We start from the raw sequence: 11,001 nt of genomic DNA, 5'->3' as shown, positions 1-11,001 counted from the left end.
TTTTTTTTTTTTTTTTTTTTTTGGTACGCGGGCCTCTCACTGTCGTGGCCTCTCTTGTTGCGGACCACAGGCTCCGGACGCGCAGGCTCAGTGGCCATGGCTCACGGGCCCAGCCGCTCCGCGGCATGTGGGATCTTCCCGGACCGGGGCACGAACCCGTGTCCCCTGCATCGGCAGGCGGACTCTCAACCACTGCGCCACCAGGCAAGCCCCGAACATTTCACTTTAAAAACAAATTTTTATTGGAGTATAGTTGCTTTACAATGTTGGGTCGATGTTGTGTTAGTTTCAGGTGAACAGCAAAGTGAATCAGTTATACAGATACATATATCCACTCTTTTTTAGATTATTTTCCCATATAAGGTCATTAAATCTTTCACTTTCTTTCAAAACCTTCACTTGAATCTTTCCAATCACAAATGCTGGTATGAAAAAAATGTAACTTAATTTTTCTTATATCTGGATGAGATCACTATCTTAAGACCCCATTCTTCTGAAGGATAAAGCTTAATTATTTCCAATAAGTTCTATTGCTCCAGGGATTTCTGAGTATTTCATGCTTTATTCAAATTCAGAATCTGCCCTCCACACCCCTCTTTCTTCCTGTGTTTGGGAAAGAACATCTACTTCTCTTGTTCAGTCTGTCTCAATGCTGTGTTGCAATCTTTGAAATGTAACTCATCTTATGAGGTACTCAAGCGTTCTTTCTCCATGCTGGCATCAATATCAAGATGTGACTGCAACCGAGATGTGGTCTTCCGTAATGTCTTCTTGTGCCCCTAGGGCCCTTGCAGGACAGATGCTTCTTTCTCTCTCTCCCTCACTTCTACATCTGGGGTCTTTGGGGGGGAATTCTCATGCCACCATAGGCCATAGGATGCTCACTGGGCCTGCGTCAGCCTTATTTCTGCCCCCATACCCTATTAACTATGTTTAAGGGATTGCTATTGTACCCTTCTAGAGTAGCTGATTCTGTGGGAACTCTTAGATGCTCAGGGTCCTAGTGGAAAGTAGGTGCAGAAACCCTTCACTTTCAGAGTCCCCTCAATACATTCTGGATTTTCTACTATCTACCCCCATACTTTGCAACTTAATCATTGGAGAGACTGAATGAGACAAATATTGTTTTTAATTCCTTCTATGTTATACTTGCATCTAGGTTTCTGAATTTGAAAGCCAATATTTAGCATTTATTCCAGAGAAATTTCCTTGAATGAGGGAGGGTCAACTAATAAAAGAAGATGCAGGGGGAAAAAAGTAACAAGCAATGTTTCACGTATGGACCCATAGGTTGAACTACACTGTGATTTAAGAATCAAACCCAAATCAACACTTAACTTCTACCTCAAGCATATTTCTCTTTTCCTTTTAATGCTGAACTCCTCAAGAGAGGTCTCCATTTCTCAATCATCTAACAAGTAATAGTTCCCAGTCACATGGCATCTATGCAGCAGAAATAGAAATACTTTGTAAGATTTCATGAGCTTTCTTGCTTCAAGTTCACGAATATATATCTGTACTGAAATATAGGGGTTTTTGCGTTTTCCGCAATTCCAAGTATTATCTGTAAGTTTTAAGTCAGCCTGCAGAGGGCAGCAAATAGTAGTGCAAATCCCTGTGCTTTAAAACTTCAGGATTGTAGTAGCAGTTGATTAGGAATAAAGCATAAATGTGAGTTCACATTATCTAAAGTCAGCACTGAAAGTTTTTATTAATATAAGGGATATTTTTGTGGCTTTTTTGTTTAAGTAAAAATTAGTGCTGGGCTGCTTGTTAGTGAAAAAGAAGTAGTCAGATCTGGTTTTGGTAGGACTTTATTCCTCTGGTACTTCTAGATCTTTCTTCCAGACAACCAGGACCTGCTCACTGCCTCTAGATACTGAGAACACTGGCTCTCCTGGTGGGTTATCACATATGCCAGGCACTCAGAATTATGCCCCCTCCAAAAAAAATAATTATCTTGTAATTCTACCTGTGTTTTCTTCTATGGGTAGTGATAATTTATATAGAATAACTACTCTTATATTCACACTATCCTTAATAGATATATATTTTAAAACCTAAGTATCTAAACTAAAGCCGTTCATAAAAAGAATAAATTTTATTGCAGGATGGTATTTTTAAGTAAGTTTTACTTGCCTAAGGAGACAGGTATGAAGCAAGATTCCCCAATATCCAAGTCAGTGATCAAATAAGTAACTACAAAAACCTACAAAAGGGGGAGGGTAAAACCTACCAGCAGCAACAAAATAAATAAAGGGTCACAATATAATGCCATAAAGAAATGGGGTCAAAGAAGGACATAGAAAATACTGTCACATTGCATTACACCTAACCTTGCCTTCATCTCCCAGAATTATCATGAAAAATGAGTCTAGAGTATTATGAAAGCTCTCACTAATGTCATCTAATTTAGAAATATGTGGACTGAGGAGTTAAGTAGGTATCCCTGAGAAAAATGAAGGAGAGACCCACAAAAATACAACCCTAGCTTGAGAATTCATCAGCGAAAAGAAGGGCCAATTGGCTTAATAGTATCTTTAATGGTACTGTGCAATGTTGGAATGACAGCCAACCCAAGAATCCACTCATGACAGAATCTCAGAGAAGAACTCAGATGCCAGATCTACAGCAAGGGTAACACTCCTCCACAGCAAGGCTCCACCCCTGCCATCTCCACACGTTCAGCCTACATCTCTGCCATCTCTACATGGTCATAAGCTTGAAAGAAAGACCAGCTGGTTATAGATAAGATGAGAAGTGATTCCAAGAAAATCCATATTATGTTGAATTGTAGCAGTACCTGATGATAAATGTGACCAAGGTAAAACTAAATCACATGGCAATTACGGAACTATGATAGAGCAAAAATGAAGACGGAAGGAAGGGAGGGAGGGAGGGAGGGAGAGAGGGTGGGAATACAGAGGAAGGAAGAAAACAAGGAAAAAGGGAAGAGAGACTTATAGTTCATAACAGGCAAAAGTCTGGAAGTTAGCATAACTCAAACTACAGAGGCAGAGTCCCCAAGTGTTTTATGCTATACAATAACATAATGTCAAAGTAAATAATCCAATAAAAGAAGAGCTAAAACCCAAGATGATTAGAATTAAAAGGTTAAAAGGAGATTCAGAGATAAGAAAACAATCTGAGAACTGACCCATAATTGTAGATGTAACAAATAAACTGTAATACCAGAAACACCAAGGGAAAAAATAAATTATAATAAAATGGAATAAAGGCTTGAGATAACTGTAATGGGTGCAGAAGAAAAAGCAAGTTTAAGGCAACTTTACTTCCATTACTGGTAACATGGTTAACTAAGTACCAGGACTGACCCTAATTGCTGAAAACAACTAAAACTGCTGAGCAAAAATATTTTTTTAAAAATCTTAAGTGCGTGCAAATGCTACAGAAAAAAGTTAATACTACTTAGGCTAAAAATAAGTTAACAGCAGGAACTCCAAGAGGTAAGTAAAGCACTGAGGTTGTTTTTTTGCCTTAATGGCATTTGCTGAGCTCAGATGATCTCAAGCATTAATTTTTAAGGTTTCAGGGATGGGAGACAAAGCCCACACCCCACTCAAGTAGGGATTATATTAGGAGACCCCTTTTAAATGAAACTGGATCCCAAAGTGTTATACTCCCAGTTTAAGAATGAACTAGAAATACACATTGACACCAATCTAGAACTGAAAAGAAAGAAAGAAAGAAAGAAAGAAAAAGAAAGAAAGAAAGAAAGAGAGAAAGAAAGAAAGAAAGTAAGAAAGAAAGAAAGAAAGAAAAAGAAAGAAAGAAAATTGCCCATCTTGAAACATGAACATTGAACCTTGATGCTGATTGGAGGTAGAAAAGGATTTCTCCTGAAAATTCATAACCACAATCTGGCTTCCATTTAATTTGTATCCTGAACACACATCACATGATATTATGAAACACACTCTCAAATCAACAAGTAGTTTAGTTTAAATTAATACAGCACTGATAATGCCCACAGATGTCTCACAGAAACAAATGCTAATCCTCCCATGGAGGAATCCACCTTCATCCTAGGCCTCAAAGAATTTCCACAGATAAAGTTCAAATAAAAATGAGAGCTCAAGGTAAAAAGAAAAAAAAAGTAAATGAACACATAGGGAAACAAGGCACCACGCATGAGAGCTAGCACAAACAACATTAAGCCTCAGGAGCCTTCAGATACAGGAATTGCCAGACAGAAAAAATAAAAATAAATGTGTTTAAAATGTCTTAAAATATAAAAAGGCATGAAAATTATGAGTAAAGAATACACAGATGTGTAAAAACCCAACACTTCTAGAAATGAAAAATTAATAGAAATTTAAAACTCAATGGATGGTTTATACCAAATTGTCTGTAATTGAAGTCCAGAGATACAAAGCAGCAGAAAAGTATGAAAGAGAAACGAAGGACAGAATGAGATGGTCTAACATATATCTAATTGGAATTCCAGAAGGAGAAGAATGAGAGAGAGAGTGAAGGAGAGACAGAGAGAGAGAGAGAGAGCAGGAGAAGGCAAGGAAGAGTGAGCATCGGGTAGGGGCTATATGTGAAGATACGGATTGAGAACTTTTCATAACTGGTGAAAGAATATAAGCATTAGAAGCAGGAACTCCAATGAACCCCTAGGAGGACAACTTAAATCCAAATTTAAGATCCACCATAGTTAAACTGCAGATCCCTTAAAGAAAAAAAGAAAGGAAAAGAAGAGGAAAAAACTTCTTTAAAGTTCTATGACAGTTTTTTCAGAAGAGGAAATTCATTCAAATCTCATTCTCTGCCTTATCTCTAAGAAATACTTTGTCTTTTTCTTTCCACAAATACTTGGGGAAGTGTATAGAGAAACCCATGCTATAAATCCTGTTCCTGAATATGGAATTTTTTTTTTTTTTCTTTGTCAGTTGGAACAGCTCTATTTTAATTGACACCTGTAAGATCTTTTAAGACCAGTGTCAAGACGTAGTATGAGCATCTATATCTTCAAGCAGGCTAACCTGGTATTCCAACTGTGCCGTTATCACAAAGTTAAATTCAGCTGAGTTAAGTTGACAAAGTACAAGACAAAGCTTGCTCTAAAGACTCATCACGGGGATCCACTGCCGTGGCAAAATCGTTACCAGCAAGCTGAGTAGTCTGAAGTAAAGTCGCCCGTCTCTGAACAGTCAAATTAATTCTGCACGAACCGAGCTGCTGACGCGGAGCACAGAGGTCAGGGTACTCACAGAACCCGCGGGCTCCTGTGACTGCGCATGCTCCAAACTCCAAGCTCGCTATCTTCTCGGAATGAAGCCAATCCCGCAAGCGAACGCAAGGGGGCGGGTGTGGCTGCGGGCTCGGCTCTGCAGAGGCGGCTTCAGGTTCCACTTAACACCGCAGCAAGCAAGTCGCCGAGACTCTCGAAAGCTCCACTATCTAATTCTAGGGCAGGAGCAAGCGGTGGTGCTTATGGTAGCCAAATGATGGGAGGCATGGGCTTAGCAAACCAGTCCAGTTATGGCGGCCCAGCCAGCCAGCCGGCAGCTGAGTGGTGGTTATGGAGGCTGCTATGGTGGCCAGGGCAGCCTGATGAGTGGATACGACCAAGTTTTACAGGAACACATCAGTGATTTTCAATCAAACATTGCATAGGCAGCCAAGGAGCAGTGAACAGCAGCTACTACAGTAGGGGAAGCCGAGCATCTATGGGAGTGAACGGAATGGGAGGGATGTCTATAGCATGTGCAGTGTGAGTGGTGGATGGGGAGTGTAATTGATCCTGATCGCCGACTCTTGGTCAACATTTTTTAAAAGAAAAACAAAACTTAAGTTTTAACAGTTTTGCAATACAATCTTGTGATTTATGCTTACTCTAAGTGGAAATCAGCAGTGTTTTAAAGACTTAAGGTTCAGTATTTTTGAACACAAACATCATTTAGGATGTAACAACTAGGTTGAGTAATCTATTACTGTTAAATAATTTTCAGCTTTTCTCGTTAGTTATATTGTAGGATGTACTTACGCAGTAGGTGTATTTAGGTTAAAGCAGTTGAATTATGTTAAATGTTGCTCTTACACCACATTACATTGAACACTGGATGCATGTTGAAAGACATGCTTTTTTGTAAAACTCAATATAGGATCTGTGTGTACAATTAAAAGTGAAACATTTCGCATGTTTGTTAATTCTAGTTTCATTTAATAACCTCGATGGCACGTAAGTTTAAACTTTTTCTTAAGTTAACAGGGAAAATTTGAGACGCAATACCAATACTTTTAGGATTTTGGTCTTGGTGTTTGTATGAAACTCGGAGGCCTTGATTTAAATCTTTCATTGTATTGTGATTTTCCTTTTAGGTGTATTGTGCTAAGTGAAACTTGTTGAATAAAGCTTCCTTTTAAAAAATAAATAAATCGCAGCTGTGTATACTAAATTGATACTATAATCAAAAGAAGGAGAAAGACGGAGAGAGTAGAGTAGAAGGAGAAGCAAAGAACCAAGTAAAACCAAACAAACTCACATCTCTCTGGGAAGTACAATAACCTATTCACAAATATTTGGGAATAGGTGGAGATGTTTGTTTTTCCCCCTATTGTTTCCTTCTAACATAGTTTTTTTTTTTAATAACTGATGAATATATATCTTTCTCTATGGAATATATGCAAACATGTTTTATTTAACTGGCACTATAACCTTTTCTTCATGTCCTCTTTTAAGTGCCAACATTTTTTCTACTTCGTCTCTATCAAGGTTTATTTTGAGAGGGAAAAGCTGAAAGAAGCTATTTCTCAAAATCTAATACATACATACATACAACGTGATTACACTCAAAACCGTTCTTAAAAGATTGGGACTCAAAAGAGAACACAATGCAGGGATGAAGAGAACTCCCTTCTTTTCCATTTGCACTTGAGTGTTACTTAGTAACAATATATCAGTACTTTTTACTGATTTTTTTTTTAATTTAGGAAAATAAAAGGAACTGTCTTCGTTCTAAACAGAACTTTACAAGTGAGAATGTAAATTCTTTGAGTGAACTGAAGGACCAGAAGTGAAGTTATCGTAGGTTATATTGTCGAATAAGGGAAACTCATAGCTCAGTCTTCCACAAACACTATGGAAAAACACTCGGACACAAAATCCACGTCTGCTTCATATTTTTATTCTTCCTTTGTAGTTTTTAAATAGAATGCTATAGGATGTTTTGAAATGATAAAGTGAAAGCCAATACTCATTATTTGAAGGATATGATTTATTTCACATTTTACTGTTTCGGGGATAAACAACATCAAATTTCAGCATATATTTATTTTTGTTACCCTTTTAACAGCAACAACCTGAGCAGACTTTCATATTTCATAGACTATTAAAATTCATATTTGAACATTTTCTATAGTTTGGGCAATCGCTATTAAAATTGTTAAAATAAACGTAAGTGGTTTTTCATGTCTTCTTTTTTTTTTTTTTACTAAAGATAATAACCACTATATATTATTTTTCATCAGTGGGAAGATTTTGAGAAAGAAAATGCATTTAAAGTTTTGGCTCAGGTTTAATAGTGCACATATACAATTCTAGTTCATTGATTACTCAGTGGAAAATACAAGCATAAGAAGTCAATTATCCAACTTGAGCCTCCAGATATTTTGCTTATGACTGTTTTCCTCTCCTGTTGCGGAGCACAGGCTCTGGACGCACAGGCTCAGCGGCCACAGCTCACGGGCCCAGCCGCTCGGTGGCATGTGTGATCCTCCCGGACCAGGGCACGAACCCGTGTCCCCTGCATCGGCAGGTGGACTCTCAACCACTGCGCCACCAGGGAAGCCCCACTTATGGCAAACTTTAAGAACAGGGAAAAGGACGGAAGATTCCTGAAACACACATGCCTTTCTAATTGGAGTTATTTTTGTGTAAGTATGGAATAGATAGTATTTAAACTTTTAGATTAATAGGAAGATATAATAGAAAAGAAAATCAAGGTTAAAACAAAGTCATTGCTGGGTTTGGTGTTTATATTTTGAGACCTCAGCATAAATGAAAACACAATAGACAAAGATATGAACTTACAATTCACTTTTTATTCCCTTCCTTAGGAGTACGTAATTAGAACCCGATTTTGTAGATGAAGACACAGCCATGCTAGGCAGGACCCTTGGAAAACAAGAGGAGTTCATTTAGGCCTCCAGAGTTAACACACTGTGTTCCCCAACATCAGAGTGATTCTCAGGGCCTTGCTGTAGAGCTGGAGAGTTTTAAAGAGTTGACATATCTATGTTTGGTCAACCTAAGAGTGCTTGTACCATAATCATATAGGATGGTGAGGTGGGTATGGGCCCCTATTACTTATTACCTCTTTTGAAATGCTTGAGCTAAATGAAACTTTAAGGAATGTTTCTCTACCTCTTAAAAATATAAAGAATGATTTCCAGAATTCCCCAGAAAATAAGAACTGTTCCATTTGAGCTGAAGAACATATTGCATTTTCTACTTCACTGCAGAGATATTTCTTACTCTAAAATGCTATCCTCTTTTCATTCACATACAAATCATGGAACAGAAGGGGACTGGGGCTGGGCAGGGCGTATGAAGAGGAGTGATTTCACGTCAGGTGGTCTGGAAGCCAATAGCTGCTGAGTTTTAATATGACCAAGTGTATTTATTTATATCTGTTTTAGAATAGCAATTAAAATACTGTCTTTAGAAATAGACAACTTAAAGCATTTTTATATAGTGCACATACGGCTTATGATGTATAATTACCAAACAGCAAATTTTTCATAATGCATAGATAATTAGCAAAAATTAATGTTCTATGAATTTCATGTTTTCATTGTCAGTAAGATATTCTCTAATCATTGAAAAAGTAAGAACAAGCTTTCTATTTCTAGCAAAACACACATTACCTCTCAGTTTCCCTTTTGATAATAATCCACTTGTATTTCTTTTTATTACATTTAGGAATAAAGATAAATCAAGTGTAACATTTTCTAGTTACTAGGACACAGGGAAATGCACCAGGCTCACTTAGAGAAGGAGATTAGTACTCATTTTGCGATAGGTATGGAAGGAATATAAAGAAATAAATATATGTCCCTTAAGTAACTTACATTATTTAATTAATTAATTAATTAATTTTTTGCAGTACGCGGGCCTCTCACTGTTGTGGCCTCTCCCGTTGCGGAGCACAGGCTCTGGACGCGCAGGCTCAGCGGCCATGGCTCACGGGCCCAGCCGCTCCACGGCATGTGGGATCCTCCCGGACCGGGGCACGAACCCGTGTCCCCTGCATCGGCAGGCGGACTCTCAACCACTGCGCCACCAGGGAAGCCCCAACATTACTATTTTTAGTTAGTATAAAAACCAAACACTCATGAAGAAACTAGTGATATGAAAAACAGATAAGGAATTATTGAAGACAATATTGTGTCCTCACAATACTGAAACTGAATACAAATTTAGTTTCAAGGAGGAAGTGGAATTTAATCTGTGCTTTGAAAGATAAGTTGAATCACGTAGGTGGAGGGCACGTCAGATGGAAGGGAAAAAAACGCTAAAAGAGTAATTGAGACAAGAATGAGAAAGGCACACTGTGAGGACAATGAAGAGAGGGACCAGACTGGAGAAGACAGCAGCTGTTGGGGTAGAGAGGATAGTGGGAAATAAGATTTTACAGAGGGTGGTTATTTTTTGTTATTAATATTAAGGCCCTAATATTACGGCCAAGCCAGAGAGTCTCAATGCAATGTAATAAGCAATAGGGAGCCATTATTGAATACTTTAAATTTTAATATTTTTATATGAATTAGTAGTGTTTTTTTCATACATTCAGTAGAGCTTAATATTAAGCCTCCAGTCTTATTTTCAGCAACTTAGAGTTCTCATTTCAAACGAAGGTTTTCCCTTTAGTATTTAAAGGATTAAACTAAAGCCCTGATCCTGAAACATATGGGAAATCACCTCTGAATATATCAATAGGAGAAATTCATGCTGGAATAATTACGGTTCTGAATTTAATAGGGTGGAAGGATTGTATTGCATCCTTCAAGAAAGCTAACCAAGTTTCAACAATGCCAGGCTTTTAGTAATAGGGATGGCAGGATACAGCAAGGGAAGAGACTCGTGAGTGCCCAGCAGTGCAGCATTTCTATAGCTGCAGATGGGGGTTTTGGGAGTTATTGCTCTACTAAGGACAGAGCTTCGAGGGAGAGTCAGAAGCAGGAGGCCATCAATCACTCACTTCTCTCCAGACTCAGAAAAGGCAGTGCACAATCCAGAACACCCGTCTCCCTGTCGTGTGCTCTGACACATTCCAGACCTGCCACAGAGAATAACAATGCTAATTTACATTTTGTGGTGCTTTAGTGTTTTGCAAGGGTGTTTGCTTTATCTCACTCTACTTCCTTAGTCTTTCAATTCTAATTTGAAACATGCAGGATAGATGAAACTTGCTCAGCATCAAGTCAGTGATTAGCAGAATCAGGACTCTCTTTTAGCCTTTTCTGAATTCAAATCTAGAGATTTCTTTACTCCTTTAAATTGTCGCTTCATATGTGATGAAAAGCTTTCATTCTTTGTCCTAGCAAAATTTAAATAATATACTGATTGAGAATAGACTTTAATATTTTTTCTGACTGAGGGCTTTATAATTCACTGAGCAATGTTGATGTGATTTTTACTTCTGTTCAGTTTTGTATTAGGCACTTTTCATATAGTAGCAATTCTGACTGGAACTCAACTAGTGAAATGGTGGTGAAATTTCATTTTCAGTTACTATAACTACGTCCTGTAAAATTCTTATCTAGTTAGCTCGGAGCTTTCAAGCAATGGTCTCTAGAAAGGCTCCAAGCTCCAGCTTCATTAGAACAGCTGGAAAATCCTGCTAAAGACTCAGATTCTGAGGTTCCATTCGGGACTCACAGACTTAGAGTCTTAGGGATCTGCCTTTGTAACTAGCATCTCAGGTGATGCTTCTGCACACTGATTTTAAAAAGCTCAAATTTAAGTGACTC

Source organism: Lipotes vexillifer, unplaced genomic scaffold (assembly GCF_000442215.2).
Source record: "Lipotes vexillifer unplaced genomic scaffold, Lipotes_vexillifer_v1.1 scaffold598, whole genome shotgun sequence".
Lineage (NCBI taxonomy): Eukaryota > Metazoa > Chordata > Mammalia > Artiodactyla > Lipotidae > Lipotes > Lipotes vexillifer.
The sequence above is the reverse complement of the archived record's forward strand: the minus strand, read 5'-3'. Positions refer to the sequence as shown.